This window comes from Rhinopithecus bieti, unplaced genomic scaffold, assembly GCF_001698545.2.
Source record: "Rhinopithecus bieti isolate Rb0 unplaced genomic scaffold, ASM169854v2 scaffold_28529, whole genome shotgun sequence".
Lineage (NCBI taxonomy): Eukaryota > Metazoa > Chordata > Mammalia > Primates > Cercopithecidae > Rhinopithecus > Rhinopithecus bieti.
Window position 1 is genome coordinate 819,240 of NW_016813064.1, and position 27,550 is coordinate 846,789.

The 27,550-nt window shown below is 37.5% G+C and overlaps 1 protein-coding gene across 1 annotated transcript in view; it reads right to left on the reverse strand.

Moving 5' to 3' along the window:
* The window catches only part of ORC4 (origin recognition complex subunit 4), an 89,102-nt gene that overhangs the window by 60,002 nt on the left and 1,550 nt on the right, over positions 1–27,550 (reverse strand).

Genomic DNA, 27,550 nt, shown 5'->3' on the forward strand with positions numbered 1-27,550 from the left:
TTTTGAGCTGGACTTTTGCTCTGTTGCCCAGCTGGAATGCAGTGGCACCATCTCGGCTCACTGCAACCTCTGCCTCCCGGGTTCAAGTGATTCTCCTGCCTCAGCGTCCTGAGTAGCTGGAATTACAGGCATGCAATACCACGCTCGGCTAATTTTTGTATTTTTAGTAGAGACGGGGTTTCACCATGTTGGCCAGGCTAGTCTCGAACTCCTGCCTTGTGATCCACCCACCTCAGCCTCCCAAAGTGCTGAGATTACAGGCGTGAGCCACCGCGCCCGGTACATATATATCTTTTAATAAGTGTACTTACTTTATAAAGTACCTATTACAGCCTTGGTATTCATGTATGAGACAATAAAGTTGTTTTCAAGAACATGGAAGGTCAATAGTTACAAAATAAACAACTCCCAGAATGATAATCAGAGTTAATACTATGATATCTTCAGTAAAGAAAGACATTTCAAAATCACTACAGTTAGCTGGGCATGGTGGCTCACGCCTGTAATCCCAGCACTTTGGGAGGCTGAGGCGGGTGAATCACCTGAGTTCAGGAGTTTGAGACCAGCCTAGACAACATGGTGAAACTCCATCTCTACTAAAAATACAAAATTAGTCAGGTGTTGTGGTGCGCACCTATAATGCCAGCTACTCGGGAAGCTGAGACAGGAGAATTGCTTGAACCTGGGAGGCGGAGGCTGCAGTGAGCAGAGAACACACCACTGCACTCCAGCCTGGGCAAGATAGAGCGAGACTCGGTCTCAAAAAAAGAAAAAAAGACATTACTACAGTTGTTTTGATTATTAACCATGGAATACACCTTGTAAATGATACAAAGTATCAATTCTGCAGTAGTGTTGATGAAGGAAGGAACAAAAAAGAAATACTAGTTGGAGGACTTCTTTAAAGTATATGTCTTAAAATAAAATACATTTACTTCTGAATTATATAGGCTAACAAAAGAACTAACACAAATTTGCAACCTATTTAGAAATCCTTTAGAAGCTTTGGAAATGCATTATATGATTTTACTGGCAGTGACATAACTACCATGCATCTTAAATATTATAATGATCAACAGTAGTCTATGTTCTCTGAGTACATGGAAGTAGGCTACCTTCTCTGACTAAAAACATGCTGAAGAGGAGGAGGATTTAAGCTTGTGAATCCAAGCTAATGTGTTTACTTGGATGGATAAATAGTATAAGGGCAACAGACACTTGAATCAACAAAAACTTTTTTTTTTTTGGTTTGTTTTAAGAGATGGAGCCTCCCTCTGTCAACTAGTGCTGTGGCATGATAATGGCTCACTGAAGTCTCCAACTCCTGGCCTCAAGCAATCCTCCTGACTCAGCCTCCCAAATAGCTGGGATTACAGGTGTAAGGTACTACACCTGACAAAAATATCATTTTTGTGAAGGATGGTTGCATTATATGGGACACAAGATTTAAGACTAGGGCACTAAAATTGGTGGTGAGAAGGCACATGTAGACAAATTTTCCTTAAGCCCCAAACTACCCATAAATTACAGAACTGTACTTTCTTGCAATACCAATTACTTCAGAGTATATGTTCATTTGAGAATAATAATGAATACAGTACTATCCACTATTCAAATAAGTTTTTCCTTTGCCATGTTTACAGACTTGAATTTACTTAAATGTAAGTATGATATTGCTAGGGCTCAGGAAATGATACTCCAAAATAAAGTCCTCTGAAGCAGCTCTCTCTGACCATCTCCTAACTTCCTGTCTCTGGCCTCTCATTCTCCTGAGACTAGCCACTGTAACCACAATCCCTCTTCCCCAAGGTAGTTCACAGAAACCAGAATCCCCTTTCCCCAAAGCCAGCCACAGAACCTAAATACATTACTCTAATGTTCCCTGCCCTCATCTTTCTGTGTAAAAACTAACCATAAAAAAAAAAATCTGACCTATCCTGTTTGATTGTAGGTCATACGACCCCCATTCCAGAAATGGTGCTGTACCATACCCAGAAGGAAAGAATGCTGCACAGAGAGGCCAAGAAGAATCTATACAGGCAGGCCTTGCTGGGTTTCCCCACTCAGTACATGGCTGTCCAGACTTTGCTGAACCTAAGCATACCAATGGACAGTTTTTGCCTTTATCTTTAGGTCTTTACTCTGAAGGCTCCCATGTCACATAAAACCATGATCAAATGAAATTATATGCCCTTTCTCCTATTAATCTGTCTTTTTTCAGCTGATTTTCAAAGAACCTTCAGAGGGTGAAGAGAAGTTTGTTCTTGGCCCCTACAATATGCTACGACTCCAATAAATTACTTAGTAAATATTAAACTATTTTGGAAGGAAAAAAATAATATAACATTGCTTTAAATTATTTAAGAATTGCTAAAATTACCCTAAAATTATCCTAGAAAATCTTAAAATTTTCCCTAAAAACTTTTAGGAATAATACATCGTTTCTAATGAGACCCTTCAGCTTATGCAGAAAGCATAGCAGACCAAATTCTAGAGTCAATGAAATGATATTCTCCAATTCTGTTTTACTAATAAATATGTTGTCCACCCCCCCGCATTAGCATACTTAGGTAATTTTGCAAGAATAAATGGAAATGTCAGTTGACATTTACAATGAAATAGGATTTTTAGACAGTTGTGTTTTTTGGGTCGGAAAAGGACAGCTAAAAGTTTGGGGGGGGGGTGCTTAAAAAAGACAGTATTATATGGCTTAGAACTTTGGTACCCTACCTTCATCCTTTTCTGCAATCCCTTTTACTCCCCAAAGTTAAAAGGCTATCAATGGGACAAAACTGATGATCAACTATGAACAGGCTCAAATACACTGTTTTATTATATTTTTATCATTCTTTATACATCTTTTCTCATCATTCTTTGTCCCAATAATATGCTATGATTATGCATGTAGAAAATCCCAAAATAACAACAACAAAATCACTGGAACTAATAAACTACTATAGTAAGGTTGCAGGATACAAGGTTAATATACAAATTGTCAACTTCTTTCCTATGTATCAGTAATGAACAATTGAAATTAGAAATTAATATAATACCATATATATTAGGAACAACAACAAAAAACACTCACCAAAAATGTAGATATAAATCTAACAAAATATGTACAAGATCTCTATGAGGATAACTATAAAACTCTGATTCAAGAAATCAAAGAAAGTCTATATAAATGAGATCATTCAAGAGCAGAAAAAATTCATATTGTTAAATGTCACTTCTTCCAATCTTGATCTATAGTTTCAATGCAATCCCAATCAAAATCACAGATAGTTATTTTGTGGATATGACAAACTGATTTTAAAGTATACACAAAAAGAAAGACCCAGAAGAGCCAACACGATACTGAAGGAGAACAAAGTTGGAGGACAAAACCTACCCAACTTCAAGATATTACAAAACTATACTAATCAATACAGTGTGGTAATGGTGAAAGAACAGACAAATCAAGGGAACAAAACAGAGTCCAGAAATAGGCCCACATAAACATAGTCAGTTATGCTTTTAGAAATAAGAAAAGGCAATTCAATGGAGAAAAGAACAATCTTTGCAACAAATGGTAATGGAAAAACTAGACATACATGTGCCAAAACATGAATTGACACAGACCTTACAACTTTCACACAAAGAAAACTCAAAATGGATCACAGACCTAACATAAAATGCAAAACTATAAAACTCCAAAAATGGCTGGGTACAGTGGCTCACGCCTGTAATCCCAGCACTGTGGGACACCAAGACGACTGGATCACCTGAGGTCAGGAGTTCGAAACCAGCCTGACCAACATGGTGAAACCCCGTCTCTACTAAAAATACAAAAATTAGCTGGGCGTGGTGGCGGGCGCCTGTAATCCCAGCTATTTGCTGAGAGGTGAAGCCAGCTGGACTTCCTGGGTTGAGTGGGGACTTGGAGAACTTTTCTGTCTAGCTACAGGATTGTAAATGTACCAATCAGCACTCTATAAAAACGCACCAATCAGCTCTCTGTGTCTAGCTAAAGGATTGTAAAAGCACCAATCAGCACTCTGTAAAAATACACCAATCAGTGCTCTGTGTCTAGCTAAGAGATTGTAAATGCACCAATCAGCACTCTGTAAAATGGATCAATCAGCGCTCTGTAAAATGAATCAATCGGCAGGATGTGGGTGGGGACAAATAAGGGAATAAAAGCTGGCCACCCAAGACAGCAGCGGCAATCCACTCGAGTCCCCTTCTATGCTGTGGAAGCTTTATTCCTTCGCTCTTCACAATAAATCTTGCTGCTGCTCACTCTTTGGGTCCGCACTACCTTTATGAGCTGTAACACTCACCGTGAGGGTCTGCGGCTTCATTCCTGAAGTTAGCGAGACATAAACCCACTGGGAGGAACAAACAACTCCAGACGTGCCACCTTTAAGAGCTGTAACATTCACTGCGAAGGTCTGCAGCTTCACTCCTGAAGTCAGCGAGACCACGAACCCACCAGAAGGAAGAAACTCCGGACACATCTGAACATCAGAAGGAAGAAACTCCAGACACGCCATCTTTAAGAGCTGTAACACTCACCCCGAGGGTTCACAGCTTCATTCTTAAAGTCAGCAAGACCAAGAACCCACTGGAAGAAATAAATTCTGAACACATCGCAAGGCTGAGGCAGGAGAATCGCTTGAACCCAGGAGGCGGAGGTTACAGTGAGCTGAGATCCCACCACTGCACTCCAGCCTGGGAGACACAGCAAGACCCCATCTCCAAAAAAACAGGCCAGGCACGGTGGCTCCTGTCTGTAATCCCAGTGCTTTGGGAGGCAGAGGCTGGTGGACCACAAGGTCAAGAGATCCGAGACCATCCTGGCCAACATGGTGAAATCCCGGCTCTACTAAAAATTCAAAAATTAGCTGGGCATGGTGGTGTGTGCCTGTAGTCCCAGCTATCTCAGAGGCTGAGGCAGGAGAATCACTTGAACCCGGGAGGCGGAGGTTGCAGTGAGCCAAGATCGTGCCACTGCACTCAAGTCTGGTGACAGAGTGAGACTCCATCTCAAAAAACAAACAAACACAACTCCAAAAATGTAACACAAAAGAAAATCTAGGGTACCTTGGTGATGGCCATGTGTTTTTAGATACAACACCAAAAGTACAATCCATGAAAGAAAATAAAAAATTGATTTAGACTTCATTAAAATTAAAAACTTCTGCTCTACAAATGGCACTATTAAGAAAATTAAAACACAAAATACACATGGGGATAAAATATGTGAAAAACACTTACTTTGTTATAATATACAAATAACTCAACAAGAAAATAAACAACCCAGTTTAAAATTGGCATCCAAATAAACATCTCACCAAATAAGATACGCAGGTGGAAATAAGCATATGAAAAGATGCTCAACATCGTATGTCAACAGGGAATTACATAATCAAACAATGAGATACTATTGCACACTTATTACAATGGCTAAATCCAAAAACAATGACAATACCAAGTACTAGTGAGAAGGTAGAGCAATGGAAACTCTCATTCATGGCTGACGGGAAAGCAAAATGGTACAGTGACTTTGGAAAACAGTCTGGCAGTTTATCATGAAACTTAACATATTCGTTTTACACACTCTAGAAATCATGTACTCTGGTTACCCAAATGAGTTGAAGACAGGTCCACACAAAGACCTCTATCTTCCTGGTTATAGCAGCTTTACTTATAATTGCCAAAACTTGGAAGTAAGCAAGAGTGTTCTTCAATATGTGAATGGATAAACAAACTGTGGTACATCCATAAAATGGAATCTTACTCAGCATATAAAAGAGACAAAGCCATGAAAAGACATGAAGGAAATTTAGATGTATATTGCTAAGTGAAAGAAGCCAATCTGAAGAGACTACCTACTGTATGTTTCCAACTGTATGATACTCTGGAATAGGCACAACTACAGAAATAGATCTTTTAGTGAAAAGATCACTAAAAGATCAGTGGTTGTCAAGGAAAGAGAAGAAGTACGGAACATGAGATTTTTAGGGCAATGAAACTATTCTGTATGATACTGTAATGATGGATCATTATATATTCATCACAATCCACAGAATGTACAAAACAAAGAATGAATTCATTCATATGTTTGTTTTTAAAGAAATAAGACATTTCAATAACATTTATATACCAAAGTAAGCAAATTTTTTATATCTTATTTTTCTTTGTCAACACCAATCATCACACCATTCAAGAGCATAATTCCTAATGGTTGGGAAGAGACTCTTGTAATATAAAGGAAACAAACATATTGTTATTTTATAAGTATTTAATATAATAAAAACATGTTATCTATGATTATTTCTTCTCAAAGTACCTGACAAAGCTCTGTGATCTCATGCTGCTATTAAATGTATAAAACATAGTTTAAAAGACTAATATTATACATATCAGCATCTTGGAATTATTTCTGGGTGCAAAGGTTATAGGTAATTTTCATTTTTTAATCACTTTCATACTGAATGTATATTACTTATTTTGTAACTTTAAAATTTTCTTGCACATTTAAATCAAATCCTGTACTTTACAATTTGAACATATAAATTTCTAAGTGTAAATTATGATGCTAAAATTCTCTTTTAACTTTTAAACATATGTTACAAACATAAAATGAGTTTTACCATAAATTTTTAAAAACATGATGCTCACCAGATATTGCAGCAGTGTTGGTATAACATGTTGGACATAATAAAAAAAACCACCAAAGTCCAATGGGTATTAGCTGAAACCCAGCTTCTCAGGGAAAATAGTTTTGGTATTTACTTATTATAAAGTAAGTTGACTGAGACACATACAAACCATACAAGTGTCATATTAAGAGTGCATTTAAGACCGACATTTCTGGGTTATCTATATTAGAAAATGTATATTTTTTGTAAACAATACAAAAAAGAAACAAAGGAGAAAGTGAAACTGTGCAAGTGAAAAGCCAACAGATCGGAACTTAATTCTTGAAAAGTCTGACCTCAACTCTTTGGTCATGCTATAATTTGGATATGGTTTCTTTATCACCACCAAAGCTAATGTGGAAATGTGAACCCCACTGTGGCAATATTGAAAGGTGAGGCCTAGAGGGAGGTATCTGGGTTTTAGGGGTAGATGCCTCATAAATGGCTTAGTGCTATTCTGGAGTTAGTGTGTTCTGGCTCTCATGAGACTGGATTAGTTCTCTGGCGAATGGCTTAGTTCCTTCCCACAAGAGTGGGTTGTAATAAGGCCATTATGCACTCCTCAGATTTTCCTCTTTGAATGTTTCTTTTTCTCCTTTGACTTTGTCCATCATGTTGTGAAGTATGAAGTATGAAAGCCCTTCCAGAAGCCAGGTCTATGTTCTTGAACTTCTCAGTCTGCAGAACTGTGAGCTATAAGACCTCACATCTTTATAAATTACCCAGTCTTAGGTATTCTTTTATAGCAATACAAAACAGACTAAGGCAGGTCAAAATTTTACACTATTCTCAATTCTCCTATTAATCAAGAAAGTAGTATAGGACTAAGAATTTGCTATGTTTTATTGGAGGTGAGGAGAGACATGGGAGAAAATAAGATAAAAGGTAAAAAGAGATTAGGAAAAGGTAGCAACCCCAAAATATGTTTAAGATCAGCGCTTTGGGCAAGATCTGGAATGAAAAAAGAGAATAAAACAGAAATGAAAGGATGGGAACAGCTGTCAATTCCAGGTTTCATCTGCCTTTTGGTTTATAATCTTCAACTCATATCTTATTTTTCTACTTATGCATTTAGTAAAATATATAAAGCCATCCAGTCTCATCAGCTAATACTCTAAATAATAAACATACAACAAGTTCACTTAATAATCGGTCTTTTAATTTGGGCTAGAATTCAATGAGAAAACCATTCCTAAAAGACTTGCAGTGCTAATATGGTTTAAATTAAACAGAAGCCTCTAACCCACTTCATCAGAGGCCATGAGGCTTATTTTCTATAGAGGGTAAGACAGAAATCTACCCTAGGGACACAAGACACAGCAGAAGATGAGGGTATCAGACAAAAAAGTTTTGAGGGGGAGGAGAGGATTAAGATAGTGTTTATATATTGAATATTGAGGCTCTCCAGCTACCTTCTTTCACATAGTTCTCATAGCACTGGCAATCAGACTTATACCTTAAAGCAGGGTTTCTCTGGATAACATTTTAAACTTGATTGTTCTTTGTTGTTGGAGCTGTCCTATGCACTGTAGGATGTAACAAGACCCCCAGATTCTATGTATCAATTTTCAGTAGCAACCTATCTGTGGCAATCAAATAAGTCTCTAGATACTGCTGAATTTCTTTTAGGAGGCCAAATTGTCCCACTTGAGAATCACTGACCGAGAGGTAGAAGATTGGAGAACTCTTCTTACTAGACTCTTATTAGGCTTCCAAACCTAAAGATAATGACACCAGGGATTTCCATCCCGAAAATGCCCAACCATATTCACAGAACTCTGAAATAGCTTTCTAATGCCCTTAAGATAAATTTGAACATACAATCAAAGATTGCTACATAGCTGATGAAAGCTTCAAGATTAAAAAGACCAAAACATATTAACAGAAAGAATAATTTGGAAAAAACAGAGAAAGCAGGAAGCAATAAATTTCAAAACAAAGCAATAATAATTTTAATTAAATTCATAGAAAGAGAAAATAACAGGATATAATAAGAAAATTATACAGAGATCAAAAAAGGTCTTTTGGAAATTAAAAGTATGATAGCAGAAATGAAAGTCTCAAAAGTTTGAAAAAGGTAAATTTTCCAGAAAGTATGAAGAAGAAAAAAAAAAATGACAGAAAAAAAAATAGTCCCAAGAGGTAGAATGTCTAATTAGAGTTCCAGAACCAAAAACAAAGGCAAGAAAATTAAAGAAAAAATATGAGGAACTTTCCCAGAGTTGATGGACACAAAATGTCAGACTGAAAGGACCCATAAAATGCATGGCAAAATGAATGACTATAGACTCATAATAAGTCACATCGCTGTGACATTTCAGAACTCTAGATACAACAAAGAGAAACATTTGATAAGCTTGAAAATTAGATTGTACAATCTTCCAGAGAGAAGACAAAAGTGATCAGAAGAGCTATGGAAGTAAGAAGGGCTTCTAATTTTACAATAGATGCTATGAATACCTTCAGAGCTCTTAAGAAGAACAATTTCACCTTTATAATTTGAAAGCCAGCTAAACTAATAGTTGGAGTAAAATAAAGACACTTACATAAATATAATACCACAGAACATTTGCCTTTCAGAAAGCTACTAGAAAATGGAATAAAACAAGAGAATACACAAGCCAAAGTATTACATAGGATATAGGAAACAGAGGAACCAGCATAGGATAGAGCCTGCACCAGCAGCAACTCTATAAAGCAATGGGCCAAAACTGCAGTACATCAGAATGGTCTGGAAGAAATTTCTTGATAATGGATAAACTGATAAAAATACTTGATACCTCTGAATACACGGAGAGGCTAGTTTGACAAGCAGCAGATAGTTTGGGTCTAAATGAATAGTAAATATTTAGAACTATACAAATGCTAAATGGTTGTATATGGAAAATTAAGCTATCAATGGGAAGAGCGGGGGCACTGGATGGGATGTTTGTGGAAAATGGCTAATCTACATCACCTACAGTAAGTCAAGAGATAATGCCTGAAACGGAAAAGACAGGAGATAGCAAATATTTAGAGATACAGAGGTATATACCAGAAGAACAAGCCAAAAAAAGTTTCAAAAGTATTTCCCTCTAGATGGGAAAACGGGTAGTGACAGCCACCTCATCCAACATCATAGCCTTCCTGGGATTGAGCAAATAAGGCAATAAAGGCCCAAACATTTTGTTGCACCATGGTATCAATCTGAAGGAAAATATTCTGGAGAATCTAACCTATGACAAAGAAGTGAGAACTATTTTTAATAATAAGCCATGGACAAGTAGTTAAAAATTTAAGCATGTGTTCTCTTACCTTTGCAAGAGTTAAAAGAAAAGAGAAAGAGAAGAAACATGCTGCTTAAAATATTTTCTAATTTCATTAACTTGGCTTCTTATACCGCAGAGCCAAATGTTATTTTAGAAATTTGAAACCCATCAGAATAACAACGGATCTCTCTGCAGGAACCCTAAAAGCCGGAAGACAGTGGGGGTCAGTATTCAACATTCTTAAAGAAAAGAATTTTCAACCCAGAATTTCATATCCAGCCAAACTAAGCTTCATAAGTGAAGGATAAAGTCCTTTACAGACAAGTAAATGCTGAGAGATTTTGACACCACCAGGCCTGCCTTACAGGAGCTCCTGAAGGAAGCACTAAAATGGAAAGGAAAACTGGTAACAGCCACTGCAAAAACATACCAAATCGTAAAGACCATTGACACTATGAAGAAACTACATCAAATAACGGGCAAAATAACCATCTAGCATCAAAGTGATAGAATCAAATTCACACAAAACAATATTAACCTTCAATGTAAATGAGCTAACTGGCAAGACACAGACTTGCAAATTGGATAAAGAGTCATGACCCACTGGTGTGCTATATTCAGGAGACCCCCTCACTTGCAAAGATACACACAGGCTCAAAATAAAGGGATGGAGGAATATTTACCAAGCAAATGGAAAGCGAAAAAAAGCAGGATTGCAGTCCTAGTCTCTGATAAAACAGACTTTAAACCATCAAAGATCAAAAAAGACAAAGAAGGGCATTACATAATGGTAAAGGGATCAATGCAAAAGAAGAGCTAACTATCCTAAATATATATGCACCCAATACAGGAGCACCCAGATTTATAAGGCAAGTTCTTAGAGACCTACAAAGAGACTTAGACCACACAACAATAGTAGTGGGAGACTTTAACACCCCACTGTCAATATTAGATCAACAAGACAGAAAATTAACAAGGACACTCAACGACTTGAACTCAGCTATGGACCAAGTGGACCTAAAAGACACCTACAGAACTCTCCACCCCAAATCAACAGAATATATATTTTTCTCAGCACAACATCGCACTTATTCTGAAACTGACCACATAATTGGAAGTAAAACACTCCACGACAGATGCAAAAGAATGGAAATCATAACAAACAGTCTCTCAGATCATAGTGCAATCAAATTAGAACTCAGGATTAAGAAACTCGCTCAAAACTGCACAACTACATGGAAACTGAACAACCTGCTCCTGAATGACTACTGGGTAAATAACAAAATTAAGGCAGAAATAAATAAGTTCTTTGAAACCAATGAGAACAAAGACACAATGTACCAAAATATCTGGGACACAGCTAAAGCAGTGTGTAGAGGGAAATTTATAGCCCACAGGAGAAAGCAGGAAAGATGGGAAACCAACATCCTGACATCACAATTTAAAAAACTAGAGAAGCAAGAGCAAACAAATTCAAAAGCCAGCAGAAGACAAGAAATAACTAAGACCAGAGCAGAAATAAAGGAGATAGAGACACAAAAACACCTTCCAAAAAAAAAGAATCCAGGAGCTGCTTTTCCAAAAATATTAACAAAATAGATACACCACTAGCCAGACTAATAAAGAAGAAAAGAGAGAGGAATCAAATAGACACAATAAAAAATGATAAAGGGGATATCACCACTGATTCCACAGAAATACAAACTACCATCAGAGAATACTATAAACACCTCTACACAAATAAACTAGAAAAATCTAGAAGAAATGGATGAATTCCTGGAAACACACACCCTCCCAAGACTAAATCAGGAAGTAGTCAAATCCCTGAACAGACCAATAACAAGTTCGGAAATTAAGGCAGTAATTAATAGCCTACCAACCAAGAAAAGCCCAGGACCAGATGGATTCTCAGACGAATTCTACCAGACGTACAAACAGGAGCTGGTACCATTCCTTCTGAAACTATTCCAAATAAGAGAAAAAGAGGGACTCCTCCCTAAATCATTTTATGGGCCCAGCATTATCCTGATACCAAAAATCTGGCAGAGACACAACAAAAAAAGGAAATTTCAGGCCAATATCCCTGATGAACATCCATGCAAAAATCCTCAATAAAATGCTGGCAAACCGAATAGCAGCACATCAAAAAGCTTATCCACCACGATCAAGGCGGCTTCATCCCTGTGATGCAAGGCTGGTTCAACATACACAAATCAATAAATATAATCCATCACATAAACAGAACTGATGACAAAAACCACATGATTATCCCAACAGATGTAGAAAAGACCTTCGACAAAATTCAACACACCTTCATGCTAAAAACTCTCAATAAACTAAGTATTGATGGAACGTATCTCAAAATAATTAGAGCTATTTATGACAAACCCACAGCCAATATCACACTGAATGGGCAAAAATGGGAAGCATTACCTTTGAAAACTGGAACAAGAAAAGGATGCCCTCTCTCACCACTCCTCTTCAACATGATATTGGAAATTCTGGCCAGGGCAATCAGGCAAGAGAAAGAAATAAAAGGTATTCAAATAGGAAGACAGGAAGTCAAATTGTCTCTGTTTGCAGATGACATGATTGTATATTTAGAAAACCCTATTGTCTCAGCCCAAAATCTCCTTAAGCTGATAAACTATTTCAGCAAAGTCTCAGGATACAAAATCTACGTGCAAAAATAACAAGCATTCCTATACACCAATAATAGACAAACAGAGAGCCAAGTCGTGAGTGAACTCCCATTCACACAATTGCTACAAAGAGAACAAAATACATAGGAATACAACTTACAAGGGATGTGAAGGACCGCTTCAATGAGAACTACAAACCAATGCTCAACAAAATAAGAGAGGACACAAACAAGGAAAACATTCCATGTGATGGATAAGAAGAATCAATATCATGAAAATGGTCATACTGCCCAAAGTCATTTATAGATTCAATGCTATCCCATTCAAGTTACCATTGACTTTCTTCACAGAATTAGAAAAAACTACTTTAAATTTCATATGGAACCAAAAAAGAGCCCGCATAAACCAAGATAATCCTAAGCAAAAAGGTCAAAGCTGGAGGCATCACGCTACCTGACTTCAAACTATACTACAAGGCTACAGTAACCAAAGCAGCACGGTCCTATACACCAATAATAGACAAACAGAGAGCCAAGTCGTGAGTGAACTCCCATTCACACAATTGCTACAAAGAGAACAAAATACATAGGAATACAACTTACAAGGGATGTGAAGGACCGCTTCAATGAGAACTACAAACCAATGCTCAACAAAATAAGAGAGGACACAAACAAGGAAAACATTCCATGTGATGGATAAGAAGAATCAATATCATGAAAATGGTCATACTGCCCAAAGTCATTTATAGATTCAATGCTATCCCATTCAAGTTACCATTGACTTTCTTCACAGAATTAGAAAAAACTACTTTAAATTTCATATGGAACCAAAAAAGAGCCCGCATAAACCAAGATAATCCTAAGCAAAAAGGTCAAAGCTGGAGGCATCACGCTACCTGACTTCAAACTATACTACAAGGCTACAGTAACCAAAGCAGCACGGTACTGGTACCAAAACAGATATATAGACCAATGGAACAGAACAGAGTCCTCAGGAATAACAACATACATCAACAACAACATCTGATCTTTGAAAAACCCAATGAAAACAAGCAATGGGGAAAGGATTCACTATTTAATAAATGGTGTTGGGACAACTGGCTAGCCATATGGAGAAAACTGAAATTGGGCCCCTTCCTTACACTGTATACAAAAATTAACTCAAGATAGATTAAAGACTTAAACATAAGACCTAAAACCATAAAAATCCTAGAAGAAAACCTAGGCAATATCATTTAGGACATAGGCATGGGCAAAAATTTCATGACTAAAAAACACCAAAAGCAATGGCAACAAAAGGATATGAACAGACACTTCCCAAAAGAAGACATTTATGCAGCCAACGAACATGTGGAAAAAAGCTCATCATTACTGGTCATGAGAGAAATGCAAATCAAAACCATAATGAGATACCATCTCACACCAGTTGGAATGGCGATCATTAAAAAGTCAAAAACAACAGATGCTGGAGAGGATGTGGAAAAATAGGAACACTTACACTGTTGGTGGGAGCATAAATTAGTTCAACTATTGTGGAAGACAGTGTGGCAATTCCTCAAGGATCTAGAACCAGAACTACTATTTTACCCAGCAATCCCATTACTGGGTATATACCCAAAGGTTTATAAATCATTCTACTATAAAGACACATGCATATGTATGTTTACTGCAGCACTGTTCACAGTAGTAAAGACTTGGAACCAACCCAAATGCCCTCCAATGATAGACTGGATAAAGAAAATGTGGCACATATACGTCACAGAATACTATGCAGCCATAAAAAAGGATGAGTTCATGTCCTCTGTAGGGACATGGATGAAGCTGGAAACCATCATTCTCAGCAAACTAACACAGGAACAGAAAACCAAACACCGCATGTTCTCATAAGCGGGAGCTGAACAATGAGGACACATGGTCACAGGGAGGGGAACATCACACACGGGGCCTACTGGCAGGTAGGGGATAGGGGAGGGATAGCATTAGAAAAAATACCTAATGTAGATGACAGGTTAATGGCACGTGTATACCTATGTAACAAACCTACATGTTCTGCACATGTATTCCAGAACTTAAATTATAATAAAAAAGAAAAATTTTAAATAGATGTCTTTTCCTTGCAGAAGAGGCAGAACAAGATTGCCGAAGAGAATCCCCAGGAATCATCCCCAGCAGGAACACCAAACTGAACAATTATCCATGCAAAAAAAAATTAAAAAAAAAAAAAACAAAAAACACCTTCATAAGAATCAGCTGGGCACAGTGTTACATGCCTGTAATCCCAGCACTTTGGAAGGCAAAGGCGAGTGGATCATTTGATCTCAGTTCAAGACCAGCCTGGGCAACCAGATGAAACCCTGTCTTTACAAAACGTGAAAAAATTAGCCGGGCATGGTGGCATGTGCCTGCAGTGCCAACTACTCGGGAGGCTGAGGTGGGAGCCCAGGAGGTCACCTCCTTTGAGCCCAGGAGGTCGGTCGAGGTTGCAATGAGTTGAGATCACACCACTGCACTCCAGCCTGGGTGACAGTGAGAGTGCCCTGCCTCAAAACAAACAAACAAACACACAAAGAAACAAATAAACAAAAAATCCAAAATCAGGTGAGCAATCATGACACCTGGTTTTAACATAATATCAAGGAAAGAGGCACTGAAGAGGGCAGGAAAGACAGTCTTGCACTGACTACACCACCCCTCCGCCAACCCCAGGCAGCACAACACTGAGATAGAATCTGTGTGCTTGGGAGAGAGAGTGAAAATAAGTGTGGGACTTTGCACTGGAACTCAGTGCTGCTCTGTAACAGCAGAACATAACACAGGGCATTGTGCTGGTGCCCACAGAAGGAGCATTTAGCTCAGTCCTGGGCCAAAGAGAAATCCTCCACCCCAGAGGAAGTAATTGGCCTTCACCACATTCTGACTCAAGTGGTCTAGGGCCCAGAATAAATTGGAGTGACAGGCCACAAGGACTGCATCCCTTGGCAAGCCTTGGTACTGCACTGGCCTTGGAGGTAATGGACTTGAGATAAAACACAGTGCAACACCACCCGTGGCAGCTAAGGGAATCCCTGAGGCACCCCTCCCCAACCCCTTCAGCTCGGGTAAGGAGAAGGAAGAGTACAGAGAACTTTGCTTTGCAACCAGAATATTGGTTCAGTCACAGTAAAATAAAGCAAAAAGACAGATTTCTGAAGCTTTTGATAGCAAGCTTTTGCTCTGGGATGGCGTTTACAGATTCACCATAGGCAGGAAGGGAATGGCTGCCCTGATGGGATGGACTCAGTCTTGGAAGAATTCACCACCTGCTGACTAAAGCAGCCTTTGGCCTTGAATAACCAGTGGCAGTCATGCAGGACTGGCTGTGGCCCTTGCGTGAGCCCCAATACTGCGCTGGTCTGCGAGGCTTCAGTGGCAACTCCGCACAGTTCCAACTGTGGTGGCTACAGGAGTGCCTGTATCATCCCCCACCAACATTGGGCAGGCCAGTACAGAGAAAGACTCCTGACTGAAGGAAAGGGAAGGTAGAGAGCAAGAGGCTCTGCCTGGTAACCCTGGGAATTCTCCCAATTATCTTCCCAAGTCCATCAGGACTGTGTATGTAGGAGTCTGCAAGAGTCACAGCGTTCCTATGCTTTGGATGCTCTTTAATGCCAAAATGGCTGCAGTGACTACAGGCTTCGGTCACAACACTCAATCTGCTTTGATTTCTTGGAAAGCCCCCTGGAGAGCGACAGGAACAAACAAACCCAAACTGTGAAGACTAGCTCTTCCATGCCTAGATATCAATGAATGTCCACAATTACCAAGAACATCTAGGAAAACAGGACCTCACCAAACAGACTAATCCTGGAGCAGTAAAGATATGTGACCTTTTAGATGGGAAATTCAAAATCGTGGTCTTAAAAAAACTCAATTTAATTCAAGATAAAAGAGATAAAAAAATTCAGAATTATGTAAGAGAAACTTAAAGAGACTGAAATGATAAAAAAAACAAGCAGAAATTCTGAAGCTGGAAAATTCAACGGCTGAAAATGCATCAGTCTCTCAACAGCAGAAGAATGAATTAGTGAGCTTGAAGACAGGTTATATGAAAATACAGTCATAAGAGAAAAAAATAATAAAAAAAAATGAAGTATGCCTACAAGATCTGGAAAATAGCTCCCAAAAGTCATAATCAAAAAGTTACTGGCCTTAAAGAGGGCGTAGAGAAAGAGACTGAGGTAGAAAGTTTTTTCAAAGAAAGAATAGCAGAGTACTTTTCAAACTTAGAGAAGCCAGAAGAGAGTAGGATGACAAACTTTAGTAGAAACCCTGCAAGCCAGAAGAGAGTAGAATAGTATTAGGTTGGTGCAAAAGTAACCACTGTTTTTGCAATTACTTTTCATGGCAATTAATATTGTGGCAAAAACCATGATAACTTTTGCACCAAACTAATACATCTACCGAAATTATCCTTGAAACATGAGGGAGACATGAAGATTTTCCTAGACTAACAAAAGCTGAGGGATTTCATCAACACCAGACTCATCTTTCAAAAAATGCCAAAGGGAAATTCTCCAATCTGAAAGAAAAGGACATTAACAAGCAACAAGAAATCATCTGAAGGTATAAAACTCACTGGTAAAAGTAAGTGTACAGATAAATACAGAATACTCTAACCGCTCATATCTTTAGTAGGAAGATTAAAGACAATCCTATTGTTAGATATGTGTTCTAACCTCCACCTTATCTGGAGAAGCTTCTTCTTTTAGAAAATCCAGCAAAATAACTAAGCCAAGACACGTTAAAAAAAAAAAAGTTTGAGGCCAGGCACAGTGGCTCACGCCTGTAATCCCAACACTTGACCATCCTGGCCAACACGGTGAAACCCCTTCTCTACTAAAAATACAAAAAAAATTAGCTGGGCGTAGTGGTGGGCGCCTGTAGTCCCAGCTACTCGGGAGGCTGAGGCAGGAGAATGGCGTGAACCCGGAAGGCGGAGCTTGCAGTGAGCCAAGATGGTGCCACTGCACTCCAGCCTGGGGGACAGAGTGAGACTTCATCTCAAAAAAAAAAAAAAAGTTTGAAAAGAAAGTTGTAAGGAAATACAAGGGGAGGGATTGTTAGATATGAGTTCTAAATTTCTTTTCAAAGAATATGTCAGTATGTTCAATTCTTTTCCTTCTACTTTTAAACTTCCTCGTAAAGCAACCTTTTTCGATTACTTCACCCTGATTCATTCTGATCACCTGCTCCACCCTACATTCCAATCACCTGCTCCACCCTAAATCATTCCAATTATCTGCTACCTGCTCTGCCCTGACTCCCACCAAAGCACTCACCCCGTAATTCTCTTTAAATTAGCCAATCAGAATTAGTTTAGCTTGTGAGGTCTAACTAAAGTCAACAGGGGAACGACAAAGCAGCAGGGGCTACATGCATCAGGGATAAGAACCCCTTCCCTCCCTTGTCCAAATGTGCGCTCACCATTGTTCCATTTGTAAGGGGGCACCCTTCTATATAGAAGTAACTTGCCTTGCTGAGAATTAAAAAGAAAATTTTATATTCGAGTGTTATTTCTTTTGTGGCACTGAAACTTTATATATAACATTATCAAAAACAAAAACAAAAAAACACAAAACTACTCCAGAACTTAAAAGATAATATAAAAATATATAGAGACAAAACGTCAAAAAATGAAGGGATGGAGTAAAAGTGTACAGATTTTAAAGTTTTTTCTGTGCATGTATTTTTTCTCTTCTTTGCAATCAGAGTTGTCCTCAGTTGCAAATAATTGGCTATAAGTTGTTATTTGCTAACCTCATAGTAACCACAAAACAAAAACCTCTAATAGGTACACAAAAAATAAAAAGCAAGAAATTAAAACATACTACCAAAAAATAACTTTAGCACAAAGGAAGACAAGGAAAAAAGAAAGGGGGAAAAGCCCAAGAAAAGAACCAGAACAACAATAAAAAGGCAGCAGGAAGTCCTTACCTATCAATAATAATACTGAATGTAAATGGACTAAATTCTTCACTATAAAAACATAGACTAACAACAAAAGATGGAAAAGATACTGCATGTGAAGAGCCCAAGTAGCTTTGTATCTATTTTAGATAAAATAGATTTCAATACAAAAACTGTGAAGAGAGAAAAAAGGTTATCATACAATACAAAAGGTTTTAATTCAGCAAGAGGATATAAAAATGATAAATACATATCTATACAAAACAGAAGCACTTAGATATATAAAGTCAAGTGTATTAGAGTTAAGGAGACAGAACCCAACACAGTAATGACTTGGGACTTCAACAGCCCACTTTCACCATTGGACAAATCATCTAGACAGAAAAAAAGTAATGAATGTAATCTGCACTATAGATTAAATGAACCTAATCGACATTTACAGAAGCCGTCATACAACAGCTGCAAAATACACATTCTTCTCCTCAGCACATGGAGCATTTCTCAAGGATGGATCCTAAATTCTCCAATCAAAAGAGAGGAGCTGAAGGACTAAACAAAACAAGGCCCTAGTACCTGCTACATATAAGAAACTCACTTCATTTATAAAAACATAGATAGACCAAAAGATGGAAAGAGATATTGCATGCAAATAGAAACCCAAAAAGAGCACCATCATGTTAGGCCGCAAAACAAGTCTGATAAAAATTATAAAGTATCTTTTCTAACCACAATGGAATAAAAGTAGAAATAAATACCAAGTGGAACTTTGGAAACTATACAAACACGTAAGAATTAAACAATACATGCCTGAACAACCAATGAAGTAATTAAGAAGGAAATTTAAAAAATTTATTGAAACAAATGAAAATGGAAACATAACCTACTAAAACTATGAGATACAGTTAAAGCTAACACTAAAGAGAACGTTTATAGCGATAAATGTGCAAATCAAAGAGTAGAAAACCAAGAAATAAACAACTTAGTAATGCATCTTAAAGAACTAGAAAAGCAAGAGCATACCAAGCCCCAAATTAAGAAAAGAAATAATAAAACAAGAAAATTAATTTAAAACAGAAATAAAATTAAGACAAAAAAACAGAAAAGATCAATGAAATGAAAAGGGTTGTTTGGAAAGATAGACAAAATCAATGAACCTTTACCCAGACTAAGAAAAAGAAAAAGAAGATCCAAATAAAATCAGAGACAAAAAAGGTGACATTACAACTGATATCACAAAAATTCAAAGGATCATTGGAGACCATCATGAACAACCGCATGCCAATAAATTGGAAAACCTAGAAGAAATGAATGAATTCCTAGGCACATACAGCCTAATAAGAGTGAAACATGAAGAAAACCAAAATCTAAATAGACCAATAAGTTTCAAGATACAAACAATAATAAAAAGTCCCCCATCACAGAAAAGGCCAGGACTTCATGGCTTCACTGAATTCCACCAAACATTTAAAGAAGAGCTAACATCAGTCCTACTCAAATCATTCTCCAAAATCACAGAGGATCTCCAATTTCATTTTATGAGCCCAGATTTATTTATTTATTTATTTATTTATTTATTTATTTATTTATTTATTTTGAGACAGAGTCTCACTTTCTTCCCCAGGCGATCTGCAACCTCTGCCTCCTGCGTTAAGCAATTCTCCTGCCTCAGCCTCCCGAGTAGCTGGGATTACAGGCATGAGCCACCACACCCACCTAATCTTTGTATTTTTTGTAGAGATGGGGTTTCACCATGTCAGCCAGGCTGGTCTCAAAATATCTGCCTGCCTCAGCCTTCCAAAGTGCTAGGATTACAGGAGTGAGCTACCACGCCCAGCCCCAGATTTATTCTGATACCAAAACCAAACAAAGATACAACAACAACAAAAAAGAAACTACAGGCCAGTATCTCTGATGAAAACAGATATAAAAATCCTCAACAAAACAGAGCAAACCAAATTCAACAGCGCATTAAAAAGATCATCATAATCAACCGGGATTCATCCCAGGGATGCAAGGATGGTTCAACATATGTAAATCAATCAGTGTGATACATCATATCAACAGAATGAAGGACACGAAGTGTATTGTCATTTCAATAGATGCCAACAAAATCCTTTTTGATAAAATTCAATAACCCTTCATAAAAACTCTCAGCAAACTGGGGATAGAAGGATCATACCTTAACATGATTAAGCCATATACAACAAACCCACAGTTAGTATCAGACTGAATGGGGGAAAAACTGAAAGCCTTTCTTCCAGGATCTAGAAGAAGGATGGGCATTTTCACCACTATTACTCAAGTTAGTAATAGAAGTCCTAGCCAGAGTAAACAGACAAGAGAATGAAATAAAGGACATTTAAACTGGAAAGGAGAAAGTAAAATTATCATTGTTTGCAGCTGATGTGATCTTATATTTAAAAAACCTAAAGACTCCAACAAACAACTATTAGAACTAATAAATTCAGTAACATTGCAGGATACAAAATCAACATACAAAAATCCATAGAATTTCTCTGTGACAACCTATCTGAAAAAGAAATCAAGAAGGTGATCCCATTTACAATAGCTACAAATAACATTAACTATCTAGGAATAAACTTAACCAACTACAATGCAAACTACAAAACATTGATGAAATTAATTGAAGAGGATACAAACAAATGAAAAGACATCCCATGCTCATGGGTTGAAAAAAATAGTATGTTAAAATGACAATACTCCCCACAGCAATCTACAGATTCAAAGCCATCCCTATCAAGAGCAATGACATTCTTCACAGAAATAGAAAAAAAAAAATCCTAAAATTGTATGGAATTACAAAAGATCCCAAATAGCCAAAACAATCCTGACTAAAAAGAACAAAGCTGGTAACTGGTAGAGTTATCACACTACCAGACCTCAAAATATACTACAACACTGTAGTAACCAAAATAGCATGGTACCGGCATAAAAACAGACACGTAGAACAACAGAACAGAATAGAGAGTCCAGAAATGAATCCATATATTTAAAGCCAATTAGTTTTTTACTAAGGTGCCAAAAACACTCATTGGGGAAAGGACAGTCTCTTCAATAAATGGTGTTGGGAAAACTGGATGCTCACATTCAGAAGAACAAAAGTAGACCCCTAACTCTTGCCATATACAAAATCAAAGAAAATGCATTAAAGACTTAAATCTATGAAACTACTAAAGGAAATCATCGGACAAAAACTCCAGGATATTGGTCTAGGCAAAGACTTCTTAAGATCTCAAAAACACAAGAAACTAAAGCAATAAGATAAAATAAAATATCAACAAATGGGATCTCTCCAAGCCAAAAAGCTTCTGCACAGCAATGAAAACAATAAAATGAAGATATAACAGGTAGAACGGGAGAAAATATTTCAAACTAATATCTGACAAAGGATGAATAAACAGAATACATAAGAATCTTGAATGAATGACTCAACAGGAAAAAAAATTCTGATTTTAATATGGGCAAAAGATCTGAGGAGACATTTCTCAAGAAGGCATACAAATGGCCAACAGGTATATGAAAAAATGCTCCACATTATTAATAATCAGAGAAATACAAATCAAAACTATAATGAGGTATCATCTCACCCCAGTTAAAACAGCTTTTATCAAAAAGACAGTCAATATCAGATGCTGGTGAGAATGTGGAGAAAGGGGAACCCTTGCACACTGTTGGTGGAAATGTAAACTGGCACAGTCACAACAGAGAACAGTATGGAGCTCCGAAAAACACAACAAATAGAACTATAATCCAGCAATCCCACTACTGGGTATATACCCAAAAGAAAGGAAATGGCAAAGGATGGATAAAGAAATGTGGTACATATACACAATGGAATGTTATTCAGCCATTAAAAAAAGAATGAAATTCTGTCATTTTCAACAACATGGATGCGACTGGCAGACATTATAAGGGAAAGAAGCCAGATATAGAAAGGCAAGTATCACATGTTCTTACCCATATGCGGAAGCTTCAAAAAAATTGAAGTCATAGAGACAGTGAGTAAAAAGATGTTACCAGAGACTGGGAAGGGTAGTGTTGAGAGGAGAATCAAGAGGAGATGGTTGATGGGTAGAAAAATATAGTTAGATAGAAGGAATAAAATATAGTGTTCAGTAGCACAATATAGTAATTACAGCTAACAATAATTTAGTGTATGTTTTAGAACAATTAAAGGAGTGGAAATGAAGTGTCTCTAACACAAAGAAATGATAAATGCTTGAGGTAATGGATATCTCAATTACTTGATTTGATCATTACACACTGTATTTTTGTATCAAATATCACATACTCCCCATATTATGTATCCATAATAATTAAAATTTAAAAAAAATTTAAACATATATGAGTTAAAAAATTTTTGGCTCAAAGCATAAATATCTTAAAATCAAATCTCAGAAGTAAAAAAGAAAGATAATTAGGTTTTATTTATGGTAGTGGCAGACAGGACCAAACTTTCTGCTGAGGCCAACAAAAAACTAAATAATAATGAATGAAATAAGGTAATGTGAAATTTCATACCAAATTCCACGTGAAGGCAAGCCAGAAACAAACCATACACCAAGTAACTTTTGTTCTGAGGATATTTTCCTATCTAGAAGAAAAGGCTGAGAAAAAAGGCTGAACTAATGGAAGATGTGCAGGTCTGTGGTAAAAAAAAAAATCAAAGCACAAGGCCAGGTGTGGTGGCTCATGCCTGTAATCCTACCCTTTGACAGGCCAAGGCAGGAGGATTGCTTGAGCCCAGGAATTCAGGATCATTGTGAGCAATATAGCGAGACCTCATTTAAAATAAAATAAATAAATACAAAAAATAAAATCAAAATAAAATAAAATACATGGCCTGCCAAAGCTGGGGACTCAGATAAGCTACCTAATTTACATTCAGAGTTTAAGGACAACATCATTAGGGTAAGAGGAAACTGAAAGAAAGTAGAATTCATGATCTTAAAGTATTGCTTAACAACTGTAGAATGGTCGACGTTGAGTTCTTATGTTGAGTTCTTCAGCAACTTCTCCTGTAATTGTAAGAGGATCAATCTGCTTCAATGATTGCTCTCAGTTGGTTGTTGTCAACTTCCAGTGGCTTACCACTACACTCCTCATCCTCAAGGCTCTGGTATCCTTTGCAAAACTTCTTGAACCACCACTGCACTGTACGTTCACTAGCATTCATTAAGGAATTCCAACTATCGAACATGAATAAAGCGACTTAGGACTGACAGCACTCCTAGAGATCTTTCCTAGAAAAATATACCTTCTTAAGAAAGAGACTATTATTCTAGGACTCATATTCCTGTAATTTTTAAAATACAACTGGTATCAAGGCACACAAGAAAAAAATATCATGAGCTAGCAGACACAGACTTAGAAAATTTAGAAACTGGAATTATCTCCAACAAATAACAAATGAACTACGAATATAGGCGGCCCTTCATAGCCACAGATTCACTCAACCAAGGATTAAAAATATATGTATATTTTTAAAAATACGACTATAAAAAATAATAGAAATTTTAAAAGTCATGACAGTATAACAATATTTACATAGCATCATTCATCTTGATGAATACAGGGCAAGATAAAGAATTCCACATGATGATTTAACATTTCCTCTACCCCCACAACCACACTTGACTAGGAGAAAAAAGAAAAAAAGAATTCCACACAAAACATCAGAGTGAAACAGCAGAAAATTATGACCAAAAAAAAAAAAAAAAATTCTAAAAGATTTCCTTCAAAGCAGCACGAATTATTAAGTTGGTACAAAATTCATTGTGGATTTTGCATTGTTGGAATTTGCCATTTGATACGGGAATACATTCCTAAATGTGGTTATGTTATACACCATTTTAATGGGCATTTCTCACTTTATTTTTTTTTGCTAATGACTTATTACTTGCTGTTTATATTTATTTTGGACTATGGAAATGATGCTAGACAAAAAGCAAAGTCGAGTGATTTTCTTATTCAAGTTCAAAATGTGTCGTAAAACAGCAGAGACGACTCGCAACATCAACAATGCATTTGGCCCAGGAATTGCTCATGAACGTACAGTGTAGTGGTGGTTCAAGAAGTTTTGCAAAGGATACCAGAGCCTTGAGGATGAAGAGTGTAGTGGTAGGCCACTGGAAGTTGACAACAACCGAGAGCAATCATTGAAGCAGATTGATCCTCTTACAATTACAGGAGAAGTTGCTGAAGAACTCAACATAAGAACTCAACGTTGACCATTCTACAGTTGTTCAGCATTTGAAGCAAATAGGAAAGGTGAAAAAGCTTGACAAGTGGGTGCCTCATGAGCTGAGCAAAATTTAAGAAAACACCATTTTAAGTGTTGTCTTCTCTTATTCTCCACAACAATGAACCATTTCTCAATGAGACTGCGAGGTGCAACAAAAAGTAGATTTTATATGACAACCAGCAATGACCAGCTCAGTGGCTGGACCGAGAAGAAGCTCCAAAGCACTTCCCAAAGCCAAACTTGCACCAAAAAAAGGCCATGGTAACTGTTTGGTGGTCTGCTGCGGGTCTGATCCACTACAGCTTTCTGAATCCTGGAGACACCATTACATCTGAGAAGTATGCTCAGTAAATCAATGAGATGCACTTAAAACTGTGATGCCTGCAGCCAGGATGGATCAACAGAAAGGGCCCAATTTTCCACAATAACACCCAACAGCACATTGCACAACCAACACTTCAAAAGTTGAACGAACAGGGCCACAAAGTTTTGCCTCAACTGCCATATTCACCTGACCTCTCATCAACTGACTACCACTTCTTCAAGCATCTCTACAACTTTTTTCAGGGAAAATGATTCCACAACCAGCAGGATGCAGGAAAAAGCTTTCCAAGTTTGTGGAATCCTGAAGCACGGGTGGATCACTTGAGGTCAGGAGCTTGAGACCAGCCTAGCCAAAATGGTAAAACTTCACCTCTACAAAAAATAAAAATATTAGCCAGGCATGGTGGCACATGCTTGTAATCCCAGCTACTCGGGAGGCTGAGGCAGGAGAATCACTTGAATTTGGGAGGCAGAGGTTGCAGTGAGCCAAGACCATGCCACTGGATTCCAGCCTGGGCAAAAGAGTGAGACTCCATCTCGCCGGGGGGAGCAGGGGGAAGCGGAATCTCCAAAAATCAATAATAATAATTTAATAATTTGAAGTTAAGAAAGGTTTATGTATCTGAGTTGTTCCAAACATAAAGGTTTCACAGTAACTGTATCAAGTGTCAGTTTTTAAACTTAATTGAACACTAAACAAAACCAAAAATTCAGTTCCTCAGTCACACTAGCCACATTTCAAGTGCTCAAAAGCCACACGCAGCTTGTAGCTACTATAATGAACAGCACAAACATAGACTTGTTACCAGGCGTTTAAACTACATATAAAATTCAAAGAACAATGACAGCATATAAGACCTACACGAAGATAATGTTGCCATCCCAGAAGAGAGTAATGCTCCAAGCACAGAGAAGATACTGGCCATACTGCTAGAAATCCCTGAGTAAAACAGACAACCCAATTAAAACACCAAACAAACAAACAAACAAAAAAAACAAAAAAACAAACCTCCACAAAAAATTTAAGAATTAAAAAGACAATTCTAGAAAGAGGAAATCCAAATAGCCGGTAAGTTTTTGAAAAAGTGTTCAAACTCTTTAGTATCCTGGGCAGAGTAAATTAAAACAACAATAAGATAAAGCCACATTCCTCAATTTGGGAAAAAGGAAAAATAACTCTTCGTGAGACAGTAAAAGTAAAGGGATCTACCATATACTGCTGTCAGGGTATACATTGGTGTATCTACTTTGAAAAAGGCATAACTAGTGAATCTGAAGATAAACATACGTACTCTACAAAAACCCATGGTAATGTACATAAGAATACATGTACAAGAACATTCATAATAGCATTGATCATAACTGCTAAAAACGAAACACAATCCAAATGTTTATTAATATTAGACTAAACTGTGGCTCATTTCCATTAAGACTTTTTATACTATACTTTTTATACTATAGATTATTATAATCCAATATAAGAACTAGAGCTAAATGTACTAATAGAGTTAAATCTTAGCTGCATGAGAGAAAAAGATACATAATGATATGTAATATATAATTCACTTACAATTAAGAAACAGGCAAAACGAATCTAAATTGCTTAGGAATGCTGACACAGGTGGTTAAGAAATCCTAAGAAAGAAAGCAGTAAATAATTGCCATAAAAATCAGGATAGTGTTAACCTCAAAGAACTGAGGAAGGGGATGATCAGGAATAGAATGTAGAGGGGAGCTTCTCAGGGGCCACAGACATTTTAATTCTTGACTGTGGTAGTGGTTACATAGAGTTCACACTTTATAGCTCTTCATTATACTATGTATCGATGTTTGCATGCTTAAATACTAAATGTATGGAAAAAGACACAAAAAATTTAAAATTGTATCTAAGGCACATTAATTGCCTTGCTATTTTTTTTTTTCATTACAAAGTGGCAGACAATTGGTTACACTATAAAGAAAATTTTAAAACACAGGAGTCTACTTTTGATTCCATCGGACATGATTACCGTACACAATACAAAAGATAGTAAGGGCTAAGCAATGGTGCACAAATGGGGTCCACTGCCCAAACTTACAGAAAGTAAGACGTGGAAAAATTAGTAACTTTAACTGATAGTGTACCCCTAAAGAAACTACACCGGCCGGGCGCGGTGGCTCACGCCTGTAATCTCAGCACTTTGGGAGACCGAGGTGGGTAGATCACTTGAGGTCAGGAGTTCGAGACCAGCCTGACCAATATGGCGAAACCCGCCCCCCCCCCTCCACCGTCTCTACTAAAAACACAAAAAAATTAGCCGGGTGTGGTGGCCCATGCCTGTAGTCTCAGCTACTCGGGAGGCTGAGGCAGGAGAATTGCTTGAATCCAGGAGACAGAAGTTGCAGTGAGCCCAGATCGCGCCACTGCACTCCAGCCTGGGAGACAGCAAGACTCTGTCTC